Source organism: Tyto alba, unplaced genomic scaffold (assembly GCF_018691265.1).
Source record: "Tyto alba isolate M040663 unplaced genomic scaffold, T.alba_DEE_v4.0 Super-Scaffold_18, whole genome shotgun sequence".
NCBI lineage: Eukaryota > Metazoa > Chordata > Aves > Strigiformes > Tytonidae > Tyto > Tyto alba.
In genome coordinates this window covers 7,261,930-7,275,057 of record NW_024881280.1, presented here as the reverse complement: position 1 = coordinate 7,275,057, position 13,128 = coordinate 7,261,930, and positions in this window count along the sequence as shown.

The following is a 13,128-nucleotide window of genomic DNA, read 5'->3' as shown; positions in this document are numbered from 1 at the left end:
GCACCTGAGCAGACCAAAGCAGGGAAGGGATGGAAGCTGGGTTAGTCCTGAGCTGCAGCAGAGCCATAATCCCAGCTGCCTCCATGGCAGGTGACAACTGAGGCAGAGCCTGGGGTATTTTGTGTGCCTGTCAGTCATGTGCCATCGCCACAAGAGCAGATGGGGCAGGCACGGCACGCAGGGACCTGCCTGTGCGGCAAGTAAATACACAGAGCTCAATCAAGGCGCTTCCCCTGAATACGCTCGCTGGTTCACCCTCAACCCAGTCCCGCGTGCGGACAGTCGGCAGATTTGGCCTCAGGCCCAGCCTTGAGGCTGCTCTTAAAATTCAGCGCCGGTGCAGCGACCACGTCAGCTTTAGCATGGCATCTCTCAGGAACGCGGCTTCCCCGCGTGCTGAGCGGGGCGGCGGGCTCCGCGCCCTGCTCCCCTACGCGCGTACATCACACCAAACATTTTACCAAGGTAACTGCAGTTTCCTCCTCCAAGGGTTGCAATTGCAGGGCAGAAGGAACTCAGCTCTTCCTGACAAAGCAAGCTGCACGGAACCAGCGTGTTAGCTCACCCCAAACTGTGAATCACTTCTGAAAAGGCAGACCTCTTCCTGGTATGTTTATACATATAGAGAATCTGCATAAACATGCCACATGTCTAAGCACATGGACTCAGCCATATGCACCCATGAATACACACACGCTTCCTTCCGTGTGCGTGCGTGTGCGTATGTATCCCTCTGCCAGCACCAGATTTCTGGCAGGCAGCTCCTTCTGCCCTTGCCCCACAAACAGCAGGCACTAATTCTCCCATCTGCAGACTTCACCCTTTTCCTTGCCTTGCTTCCTTGCCTGCCAGCAAACATGCCCTCTCTTTACCTAGTCAGTCTTTCAGCCTCCCCACCACTTCCTAAAATGGTGCTTTTGCATCAAGCAAATTCTCTGCTGAAGCCTGGTGCCATCAGGGGAAGAGCTGGAAGGACCATACGCGGCAGTGGCACGTTCACGTCCCGCTTCTGACACCGCAGTGTCACAGCTGGGCACACCTGAAAGCCCCAGAACCACACGCCCCAAGCACACCACATACCATTCGGCTTACGGGGGTCTGCGTTGCATACTGAGGACGCAAACACAAGAGCAAGAGATCACAGACAGGGGTGTCAAATTTGCTGATTTCTATTTCCCTTTTGTTTTGTAAATTTGTCTATTTGTAAGTTACTGTAATTCTATGTAGTGTAGAAATGCTTTGGCTCTAAGCCAAAGGCAGTAGTATTTTGGGACAGCGGACTGCAAGGTTAAAAAATTGGGTTAATACGTTTTAAAAAACAGCTTTAATATTAGATAGTCATCTGCTTCCCCTATTCAATCAGTCTTTTTAACCTTTAGCTATGCTACTTAGCTGTATGCTATTCATGATTTCACAGTTATTTGCAGACCTTACTCTGCCCCGGCACTTCTATCTTACGTGTTTCAAGAGACAGCATCAAATCTAGCCTCATTCACTGCAAAGATTAAACCTTCAGAGGACTGAATTAGGTCTGATTAAAGTAGAAATGCAATTACACTTTCTTCTCCTGTCTCTCAACATAAGTTTTTTTAAACCCATACAAGTGTTAAATTCAGTCTGGGGTAGCAGTGGTATGGATGTTTGTTCTGAATGATTGTTCACCTTTTACCACTTTCAGACAAAAATGACAAATTTGCGTCCAAGTCCTGTAACATTTGTTTTGACAGCACGGCTGAATTCATAAAGTTTGAAAGACCATCCTGATGTCTGTTCAAACCAGCTTCGTGTAATTATAACAGGTATGATTACCACGCCTCTTTCTAGCACCTCCTCCCTAAGAAAAACAATCAGACCGACATGAGAGGCAAAGGAGGGTAAAACGAAAACAGAGTGTAGATGAGGTAACTGCAATTTTGACTAAAAGCATTCTTACAACAAAACCAGTCCCAAAACTGGCCAGCATGTGTCTCTCACATGCTTTATCTCCCCTCAAATCCTTCCTAGATTCTGTCATTTTAAAAACCTGCAAGCTGGGACATCAAAGAGAGGCTAGGCGTAAGAGGAAAGCAAGCACAGAGGCACTGTAAAGAATTAATACAAAGACCTGTGGGATTAGTGGCCGGAGATTTAAGTCTGTGCAGAGTCACGGAGGAGACTGCGCAGACATGGCATGCAACAAGGTTTGCCTTGAATATTAGAGTTTCCTGGTCAAGGGTTTTGTCAGCTCTGTCTTGCAGAATGGGGAGGCAAAGGCAGCACAAGCAGATCTGCGCTGAAACAACGGCTGAGTTACTGCCCCAACGCCAGATCCCTTCCTCCCAGTCAGGGCTGTCACAAAGGCTGGTTTGGTTTTGTTGGGGCAGTTTGCTTTGGGAAGGATACACTTTGTCCTTGAGTTGTTTTTTTGGTTTTGGACAACCAACATTTGGGGCGATGCCATAGATTCCATCAATGAGGAAGCCTGCTGCGCCTTTTCTTTCCAGACTGAGCCCACAGCCTGCAGACCAGCATGGTGTCTCTTCATCCTTCCAAATGAAATTAGGAAAATGGGCCGGCTGACTTACATCTGCCCTACGCTGCATGAAACAGCACTGCAGAGAGGGCGCATTTGCGAGGAAAAGTAATAAATGTAATTTCCTCCATGAATTAGCTGTGCCACACTGGCTCCAAAAGAAGTTGGAAGGGAGAACAAGAAAAGAGCCACTGTCTGTTAAAAATACCAGCCCCAACTTATCAAAGGAAGAGGGATATCGGGTCACACTTCAAAACCTAATGACAGCAGTTCAAGGGATTTGCTCAGACCTATTTCCTTAGCTCAGTTTTTACAGGGCACTGGGTACCTTCAAGCGAGCAAAGAGCCCTCCCTTCCTTTGAGAAGGTGACTGGAGCATAGACCAAGGGGATGGAGGGGAGGGCAAAGCAGGGCACCGGGTTGTAGCCCCAGCTCCACCAGTGCCTAAAGTGACCTTGTGTAGAAGCAGGAAGAATTTCAGGTCGGCAGAATGTAATTACTCTGGTTGGAAATTTGCCAAGATTCTGGCATTAACATCCCCACCGCCTGTAAAAAATGCCACAGGGCCAGAACTATAGATTTCTCCATCACTGGAAAAACAGTGCTGGAGAGGTAGAGGAGCCTGTAAAGCTTTGTGAGCAGCCTGAATTGTTATAGGGGGGAGAGGTTGCAAAAGCAGTTAGACTTTCTGAATCTGTCTTTTAATTTAAAAAAACATGGCTAAATTAAAGGAAAATGGTGGATATTTCCTCTCTTTTAGGAAAGGAAGAAGAAATTCTCACAGAACTGTGGCAAATACATCCTGGGACTGTAGGACACACAGATTATTTGTGGTTGCACCAGATTATTTTTTTTCCCCTCTCTTTTCCCACCCTCATCGCTTTTTGCAAATCAATCTCATTCACGACAAAGTCTACACCAGACAGAATAACACTCGATTCTAGCACTGTCCCGACACCAGTTGAAGACTGAGGAGCTACAGTGCCCCCAACAAAACAAAGGTGAAGCTCCTTTTTCTAAATATCTCCTCCTATTTTACTGTGGTTCAGGGGAAGCCAAACTGAGTGCCCTACACTTGGCCAGAGTTTTAACAGGACCCTCTGTAGCACAAGGGCAGTAATACTAACGCAGAGTATTGGGTGCTGCTGAGTTTCATTGCAAGCGGAAACATTTTGTACAACCAGGTGTGGAAGTTTCCTATATAGGTCTTCAAAATCCAGGGGCGGGATTGGGTGCTGGATGAGGGAAAGGGACATGCTAAGCACAACAGCTGTATTGGATTATATTCATAATTCTCAGATACGTACAGAAACACTCTCCAGCATGCGATCACTTGTGTTTCAGGATTAGTCTTGAAAAGGCAGAAATGAATTCTTCCATTTCCTGGCACACTCCCCTTGTCCCACAGGGGATCAATCAGCTTGTAAGCTGCAGAGGAAAATTTGCACACAATAAAGATTCTTTTCAGATACAGCACTTCGCAGGGGCTCATTAGGGGAAAAAAAATGGCACTGCTTTAGTCCAGGAATGGCATTAACTTTTCTTCTTGCAAAAGGCAGAGGATATCAGTTTCACAGAAACAGGCATGAAGTTACAAGGACGGGGGGGCCCGTCGGCAACCCTGGGGACTTTGAGAGCCACCTGGCATCAGCGGGCATTGCACGTGCGGTCATGCCAGGTGACAAAGCTGTGGCTGTGCAGTAGCACTCCACTTTTAGATCAGAGCTGCATCTCCTCACATGATCATTGTACCAAAGAGCTTGATAAGGCAAGATGGAACAGTCACTATCACCACCTCTCGCATCTTTCTTTTCACTTTTTTTTTTTTTTTAAGCCCAGACTCTGAAAGCAGATCATGATAAAACACTTTTATTAGGGTTAGCTTCTGTCCTTCACTGCTATAAAATAAAGTGTAACAAATGCTGGAGGAGCAAAACAGGAAAAAAAAACAACACAGTGTAATTTTTCAAGTGTCAAGATTTCTTGGTCTTATGGTATTAGAGGCCTACTCTCTGAGTGGCGAGAATCCTCGAATGCCTTGAGGCCTTCTGCCTCAGGAGCCTGCCTTTCATACCTGAGCTGCAGCATCTAAACACACATGCAGGAACACCATGCTTTCACTGCTTTCCTACAATTTTTGACCTTACAGTTATTCGTATTTTATGAAAGCTAACAAGAGAGATGCATAGTCTACCTCTCTAGGAAGGCTGTCTTTTTTTTGCAGGGGAAAATCTATAAGCTATGCCCACAGTGATGCTGCTTTTGTTTGTACCCAAGAGTCAAATGAAAGTCAACCACTTGTGCACAGATTTTTGGTGGAAATGCACTTACTACTTTTTATACCAAGGGAAACCAGAAGCAGACTGTGAAAGAAACTCGTGACTGCAAGTGAAGGACTCAGTGCTATTTCTTGTACATGCACAAAGTTGTTTGGTTCCAGTGTGCCCAGTGCTCCCGTTCCTCTATTTTCACTCACAACAATTGCATTTCACCTGTAGCATCAGCCCAGATTAAAGCCCAAACTGTTCTGTGTGCCAGAGAGAACACTTCTACTGGACAGATTAAAAAGAGACAAAAAAGGTAGTCATGAGATGTCTCAAATATGAAAGATGATGCCCTGTTGTAACGCAGAAAAACACTTCAATAAGAGGATAAGCATAAGCTCAAGTGAAAAGAGGAAAAACTGACCACAAGCTTGTAATTCGGGGCAGGGAAAGGAAGCTCAGCTGCTGTGGCATTCCAGTACAGACCAACATTTCAACATTATTTCAAATCACAACACATTTTAAATGATAAAACAAAGCTGTCTGTGGAAGCACTGCCTTCCTCAGAGGCACTGGGTAGGTCCAGTGTACAATAATGCTTGTTTGATAATGCTGTACGATAGTAATTGTTTGATAATGCTGAAGCAACATATCTCCACCCTGAAGTCCCAAGCCTGTAGAGTTTAGGGCAGTTAGATAATCACTGCAGGTGCTGCTTTTATAAATAACAGTTTTCAAAGACTTAAGCACATCTTGCTCAAGGTGTAAACATGCCATACATTTAAGGGAGCAGCAGCATTAATCTATTAAAAACTGAATAGGTGAGTTGCGCCCAAATTGTAGCCTTTAAAGTATTCCTCAGTGCCTGAGGAATGAAGACATGAAGCAAGAGCAGCAAGAAACCACCAAGGACTTATTAGGTGCTCACAGAATGGTCATTAGATTGCAATATGATAGACCCAGTGGAACATTAGGAAAGAGTATTTTCTTTTTTAGAATGGCAATAGTCTAATTTTCCGGCCTCCCCATGCCTGATTGGGGGTCTCACATTTCTGGATGATCTGGATTAGCATAACTTTAATCTGTCACAGCACTCATTTCATCACCAGCTCTGGCACCAATCCAGGCAGAGGACAGAAAACCTCCAACATGCTTTCTTTGGGAGCCTTCCTCTCCCCATCCCCTCTGTATACACGGTGACAGAGCTTTTTCTCACTCAGAAATAAGCCTGTCTTATATTCTCATTTCCTCCAAGAGCCTAAAATAGCCACACAGCCATCTGCCACAGGTATCATTCTTCCCATTTTGTCATATCATATCATTATGTGACTCAGAGGCCACAGAGTAGGCAAGTATCAGAACCAGGAATATGTATAAAAGTTTTTACACCTTCAAAGAATAAAAGCACTAATCAAATAGCAACTTATCGTGAGCTATTTTATTTGGCTCTGGTTAGCATCAGTTTTGAGAAAAAAGTGTTGACTGCATGAAGATTCTTTCACTCTCTATCATACTAAAAAAAGAAGGGGAGGGAAAAAATCATCAATACTCAGTTAAAAATAGACTCCCAACCTTTTCTTTGGTCAGCCCAGTAACTGAGAGCAGGAAACAGAACGCTGCTGAACAAAAACAAGAATTGTGGCATCTCTCATATGTGCTGGCAGATTACACTGTGATAGCTATGAAGCAATCCCCCTCCCCTTCCTGCAACAATCCACCGTGTCTCCCTCGAGCAGGGAGCAGCATCCCCATTGCAGGGTCAGCTGGTAAAGAGGCATAGCAGCTCCTCTACCACCATCAGGTATCGAAGTTAACTTCACAGTGTGGTTTTTGGTTTCTCCTGTAAAGTACTGAGAGATAAGATGCTCCTCACCACCAGATCCTCTTTCTTGCTTAGCAGAGCTGTTCAGACTGCCTCAAGAAGAGATTAAAAGTTGTTCTCTAAGAGTGTTGATTTTTTTCATCTACTCGGATCCTCCCCAGCCAACACCACTGCAAGGCAACAACTCTGGGGAGGGATAGAACAGCTGGCGATCCTAATCAGTTCAGCCATCTCAGCTTAATCTGCTGCCTTTACACTAGCTGCATCATCCCTATTCTGCAGCTTTCAGAGCTTCCAAGCACTGAGAGGCTTATGAAGTGTCCTGCCCCATCTTGGCCTGGCCAGGACTCAGGATGTACAGTAGAGTGGAACGCTTTGGGGGACACCCAAAAACTTTCACCATTTGTGGCTGCAATGCTTCCTAGCTCTTATTCAAGAGAAAGATTAACCTCTACAAGTAGCCAGTCCTCTCTCAGAATTACCCACCACATCACAGACAACACACACTCAGATTCACTCTAGAGCTGGGGATGCTCTGAAAGAGTCCCTTTAAAGGTAAATTAAAAGTATACCATCTGTAAATAAAGCAACCTGCACCTATGAAGCCAGACATCTTCACTAGGAAGAAAGGGCCTCAAGCTGAAGGCAATAAAATATCTCAGTAGGACTGCTGGAGTTTAAATTCCCTCTTTGAAGTACCACACAGTACTGTTGTTATGTCTGCTAATGAATAGCTCAGCATTCTCAGACTAGTTAAGCACTACAAGGAATTAGTGATGCCATGTGCCAGCCACTATTTTCTGTGAAGTCACCGGCAATGCTTTTGCTGTAGTTTGACTCTGTGAGGGCTTTAAAGTGGAGTTGCTGAGGGTTTCCATAGGAGGGATGGGAGAAAGCGGAAGCAGATGTACTGGGATGAAGAATAAAAACCCCACAATTTATTTCTGAAGAGTTCTGAGCACCAATTTCAGCAGCAGCAAACACAAGTGTTCAGCAGCACTCCGGATAAACGTGCAAACAAGGGTCAGACAGAGACATGTAGAAATGTGAGTTACCTATTCTCTAATCCCTCTTACTCCTCGCAGTTATGTTCATTTGCAAGAAACTAAGGTCAGAGAAAGCATTTAGGTATACTGTAATCAATAACAAATCAACTGATTTTAAACATACAACCCTGCACCTTTCTTTTGTCTAAAAAAGACTGCACAGGACATCTTTCACATGAGGTGCACAGTATTACCAGGTGGACCAAAGCCAGGAGTCAAAGCCAGGATAACAGCAGAGAGAAAATAACTGTGATAAGCTATTAACAGCAGCTCCGTGGCTTCTAAGCTTAGCCTCACTTTTGCCAGCAGGAAAGGTTCTGGATACTGTTTCGCTGAACACAGTGCCTTAAGCAACACAGCCTCATTCATTTGAGCATGTTTCACCTGCTAAAAAGCAGCATTTCTGGTCTTGAAATGACATTACACTGCACAGCAGTCTTGAGAATGCTTTCAAGGAAACTTATGGAGAGGGGTGCTCTCAAAAACTTTAAAGCCCCTCCGCTTTTGTTTCTGTACTCTAGAGGCACTTCCGTTGGTCCCCTAAATAAATCCTCACTTTCCATTCCTTAAGAGGTTGCTGTAGAAGCTCCAGTACATCTTGTGAAGCATTGTAACTAGTGTGACAGCTTCAATCTACATGTGGCCCCTGGGAATTCAGCGGCAGAAGACCTGCTCAACCTCCCTCAGTAGGAACCAACCTCAGCAGTATTGCCTTCTGCCAGATAACAAATCTAACTATCTTTTGGAAGGATTAATGGGGCAGGGGGGAGAGGAAGATGGACACAGTCCAGACTCCAGCTCTTCTCCTGGAAAGCCTCCCTTCCTCCCACACGCACACACAAACCCCTAACCCAGCTGAAGTTCCCTTTGAAAACCAGGGGCACCTCTCCACAGCCTCTGCTGCCTGACAGACCTCTGCCCTTTACCAACAGCCTCTGCTGTTAGCATCTCCCAAGAGGCCCGTGCAGACTCACAGAAGCAGTCCTGCCGCAGTGTGTCCCAATTTCCCATGGCAAAGAATCAGTAACCCTACAGCAGTTCTGCACCTTCAAGTCTGCTGATTACCCTGGAATCAGTTAACACCAGGCAGGTCTCTGGGTAACAGCAAAAGAAGTAGTATTAACAGACAGTGCTCTTTGGGAGAAATGTAAAAACCAAAACCAACCCCCCCACACGCTTGTTTTTACTTACACTCTGATCAGTTCCAAGAAGTCTGTTTTTCACCCAGCATGCTGCTGTCAGGATACACACAGTCTCGCAGTTGACTCCCATTTGTCATGATTATTGTTTCTACCAAGAGAGATCCTGCCTTAGGAACACACATTATCTTTACATATCCAAACTCTCAGCAGCCTAAGATACAGTAAACTAAATGGCTCATCATCACCAAGAGATGAAAAGCCCTTCTCCCTTTCCCACCTCTTCCTTCCTCACACATTCCCTGTCAGGTGTTATTGCCCACTGGTGCCATCCACAAGCCAGAAGAAATCAATACCAGCTCAGATGCACATGAAATATCTGCCTCAGGCTCTTCTCCCTGCAAGGCTTCTGGGCAAGACTCAACCAGGGGTCACCTGTTCAACAGAATGGCTAAAAGCTCCCATTTCTCTTTAGAAACATCAGTCTAACACAGGAAACGTTTCAGCCATTCTCTTCCCAGAAAATAAACAGAACATGTTAACAAGTGTCTCACAGGCACCTACAAGGATAACCTGTAATGCTGTAGTGCTAAATTAGGACAGTCATAGGTAGTCTCTGAAAAATACAAGGAACTTGGGTCTTTTTCCCCCACAGTAGCTACTGTGACTAGTTTTCACAAACACTTGCAGAAGTTGAATTAGAGAAGATGGCTGCTACGTGAATTAGCATTCAGACTCACATGTGTCTAATGAGCCCCAGGGTCAGATGAAGTTTTTCCTCCAGCCACAGCCTCCCCAGTTTTTCTTTCACAAGAATTGTCTAGTATCTCAGACTTTTAACATACACCATGGGTGCTGTCTATGGAGCCACAAATAAGAGCCACTCCCCACCACCTATTTCCAGAGAACTTATAGGAAGTCAGTCTCTTTACAATGTATGTGTCAAATAAAATTGCACTTGGCAAATAGATTGAGAAATTGTAGGGGGAAAACACAGAAGCAGAAAAAAAAGGATATAACAAATGTGCATGAGCTCAGATGCCCAGGCGTCGTTTCCTTAGAAACCAGGCTAAGGATAGGAAAATCCTGTAACAACAGCAACGTCTGTAGCAGAGCATCAAGACTTAATAGTAAAACCTTGTGCTTTAGGGTATAAGCTTAAAAATAAAAATCTTCCCTTTCCTCCAAATTATACAGCTGCAACACACTGACAGGAGTAGATAGTGATTGCCTGGTAAGGTTCAGACTAAAATTACTAGCAACAAGTGCATGGCTGCACATGATACAGAGGAGACTCTGATAAACATCATCCTTACAGAGAATTGGCAGGGGGCTACTGTATTATCAGCATCCAGGGTAAAAAAAAAAAGGATTCTCAGGGAAATAATGTGCATTTACTATTCCATGGAATCAAGTCCAAAATTGAAAAAAGCTCCATCTAGATCTTGAATGAAGAAAGGGATTTCACAAGGTCCACCATGTCTACCAGCCCACCTGGGGAATAAATGGAGAACAGCCCAGCATTAGCACCTACTGCACATGTGTAGGGCTGCTTTTTGAGAAAGTTCTTCAACCCAAATCCTTTGCCAAATTCACAGTGAATGGCATCAAGGTGATTTTTGGGTGAACATTACATGGCTTGTCAGTTACTAATGGAAACAGTCTAAATGCATATAGATTTCAAATGGCAAAAATGTGTACTACGGGTGTAGCACAGCATAGGAAACCAGTGAGTTATGAAGTATATAACTCAAGTAACACTGTTCTAGAGCATGTCAGTCTTCTTCCTGAAAGGACTCCAGAATAGTTTAGATGTAGACTTGCATGTGGCAATGGTGCAGCTGTCCCAAGGTGCAAAGCAGCAGAATTGGGTTGAAAAACTCCAAAGCACATGAAAGTGGAAAGTCATTTTTTCAGATTAGGCATTGGACAGCGCAAAGGTGATGCTGGTCCAAGGGGGTCAAAGATCTTCCTGCCCTGTGATAGAGCTGGGGAAAATCATCTCAGAAAAGAGAGAAGGGGAAGTATTTCTGACCACATTGGTTGGTTAGAGGCCTTGATTGCAAGAGGGATGAATGTTAATTCCTAGTGCTCTGGGCACAGTCTCTGACTCTCTGGATAAAATCTTAGTCTGTCAGTGGTGGAGAGCACGCATATCTTCAGAAATCTTAACAGTGACTGGAAGAAATGGGTTCCTCCGTTATGATTTCTTTAACTCAAGGGAAGGTGCCTGGTTGTCCGACAGTGCAATCTTTGAGCCAGTGGAAACAGAAAAAAACATGAAACCTGTTCACAAGCTGATTATTATGCAGATCAGCAATCGTTATCCTTTCTCTCATTACCTCAAATGCTTTCTGCCATCTGTTGGTAACAAACCTGCATCTGGCAGATTACCAGAGGAGCCCTAATCAATGGGTAATTGGGGTAGAGGATTGTGCAGACAATCCTGGCAATGAAAGCACAGAAAAACTTAAAGCAGGAGAAGAAAGTTAGCCTGTCACAAGTGTGAGATCCTACACCCAGCATTTCTCTAGCATTCTGACAGAATTTCTTCTTGTTGGGAAGAGTGTGGAGTGAGGGGAGATGCAGATCTGTCACAGGCAATGGGATGAATTATACCAGCCTCTGTAACGATACCTCAAGCAAAAGGTTAATTTCCAAGAGATTATGCCAGTGAGTGCTGCCAGGAGAGGCACAGAGCAGAACAAGCACAAACACGCATGAGTTTGCATTTCCACGGTTGCCTCTTAGAACCATCTGTTAATGAGACGTGGAGGATGCTACGGACTCTTTCAAGTAATGGCTCCTAATCTAGTCTCTTAGTCCCTTCCAATAAGAAATGCTCAAAGTATGTCCCCTGCAGGTTTTCCTTCTCCAGCCATGCATGCAGAGTCCTGCTCCCTTCCGTATAGTCCTTCCAAGTCTTGACTACAGCAGTTCAGATATATTTGCATTATTCTTCTGGCTTCCAAAAGAAACAAGGTTTTTTAAAATCACACTTACTGGTGCCGAGCTCCCAACAGAGACATACTGACAGATTTCAACTGAATTTTCAAACGAGGCAGAGTCTCAAAGTTACCAGATTCCTACAAGTTTTGAGGGAAACAGCAGCTGGCTGGAACAGAGAAACCCAGCCAGTGCCTCCACTAAGGGAAAGCAGGGGGGAATTTGCTGCTCTGCATTCCCATCATCAGCTGGCTTGTCCATCAGCAAATGCTTTCAGCTACTCTTCTGCACACATGGAGCTGTCAAGTGACTACCACTGCTGCTGTCTTCCTCTACCATGAGTACCTAGAAAGTAAGAGATTAAAGTTTAAGTGGTAATTGTGAAGACCTCTAAGAATCAAACTTTATTGATTCACCTTTCAAAGAATAAATCAAAATAAAACCCATACTGTACCATTTGAAAGATCCAATCCATGTTGTCTGCCCTTCTGTCACTCTGTACAGACCCAGAAAACAATTTCAACCAGAAAAATGTTCAGAGCATTTAACTCTCTCTAATCATGTTATAATGGTGCTCAAGATGTCAAGATACCCAAGTTTAACAGTGACACAATAGATCAGGAAGGCTAAGTAATCTCCCAAAACTAGATGGAAGGGGGTGAAAAAAGCAGGACATTTTTTTATTTTTTTTTTTACTGTGTTTTGCAGGCCACTGCTGTGTTATACCTGCTTCTACTGGCCCTAGCAGCTGGCAAGGTACATACATAACATCTCCTGCCCAGACACCACCCTGGGAGTGTTGCATTCATTGGAGCATGGAAAGAACAAGGAATTCTTGTAGTAAGAAAGTGGCCTAAAGAAAAGAAGGAAGTAGAAATCCCTATAAATATCCAAATGTTGCCAATGCCCACGCATGCTGGGCTGGGATCCAAAGTAACTGTTTTGGGGCGATAAGAATCCTTATTAGGCACCTGAACGTGGGAGAGAGGAGCACCAACACCCAAGCTAAGATGTTAATGAGACTGTGACAGAAAAACAACATCCTCAAGTGATCTATCCAGGCCGCTGTGACTCAAAAATGAGAATGCGAACCTCTACTATTCAAAGGGACCAAAGTGAGACAGAAGAATGCAACTAAAAGTTGGTTTTAGAAGCATGTTCCCAAGAGATACAGATCTTATTTCCTTCCTGCTATTAAAGGAAAGGGGTGACTTCGATATGTACTGGATTACATTACGACAGAAAGCAACACCCCCATTTATTCAAATCCAAATTTTTTTTTTTTTTTTTTAATTCAGTATTTAAGGGACATTATTGCAATCTCCATCTAACAGCTGCAGCCTGCAACATGCTGGTTCGGTTGCATTTACATCGCCACAGACAGTAGGCATCTGGACAC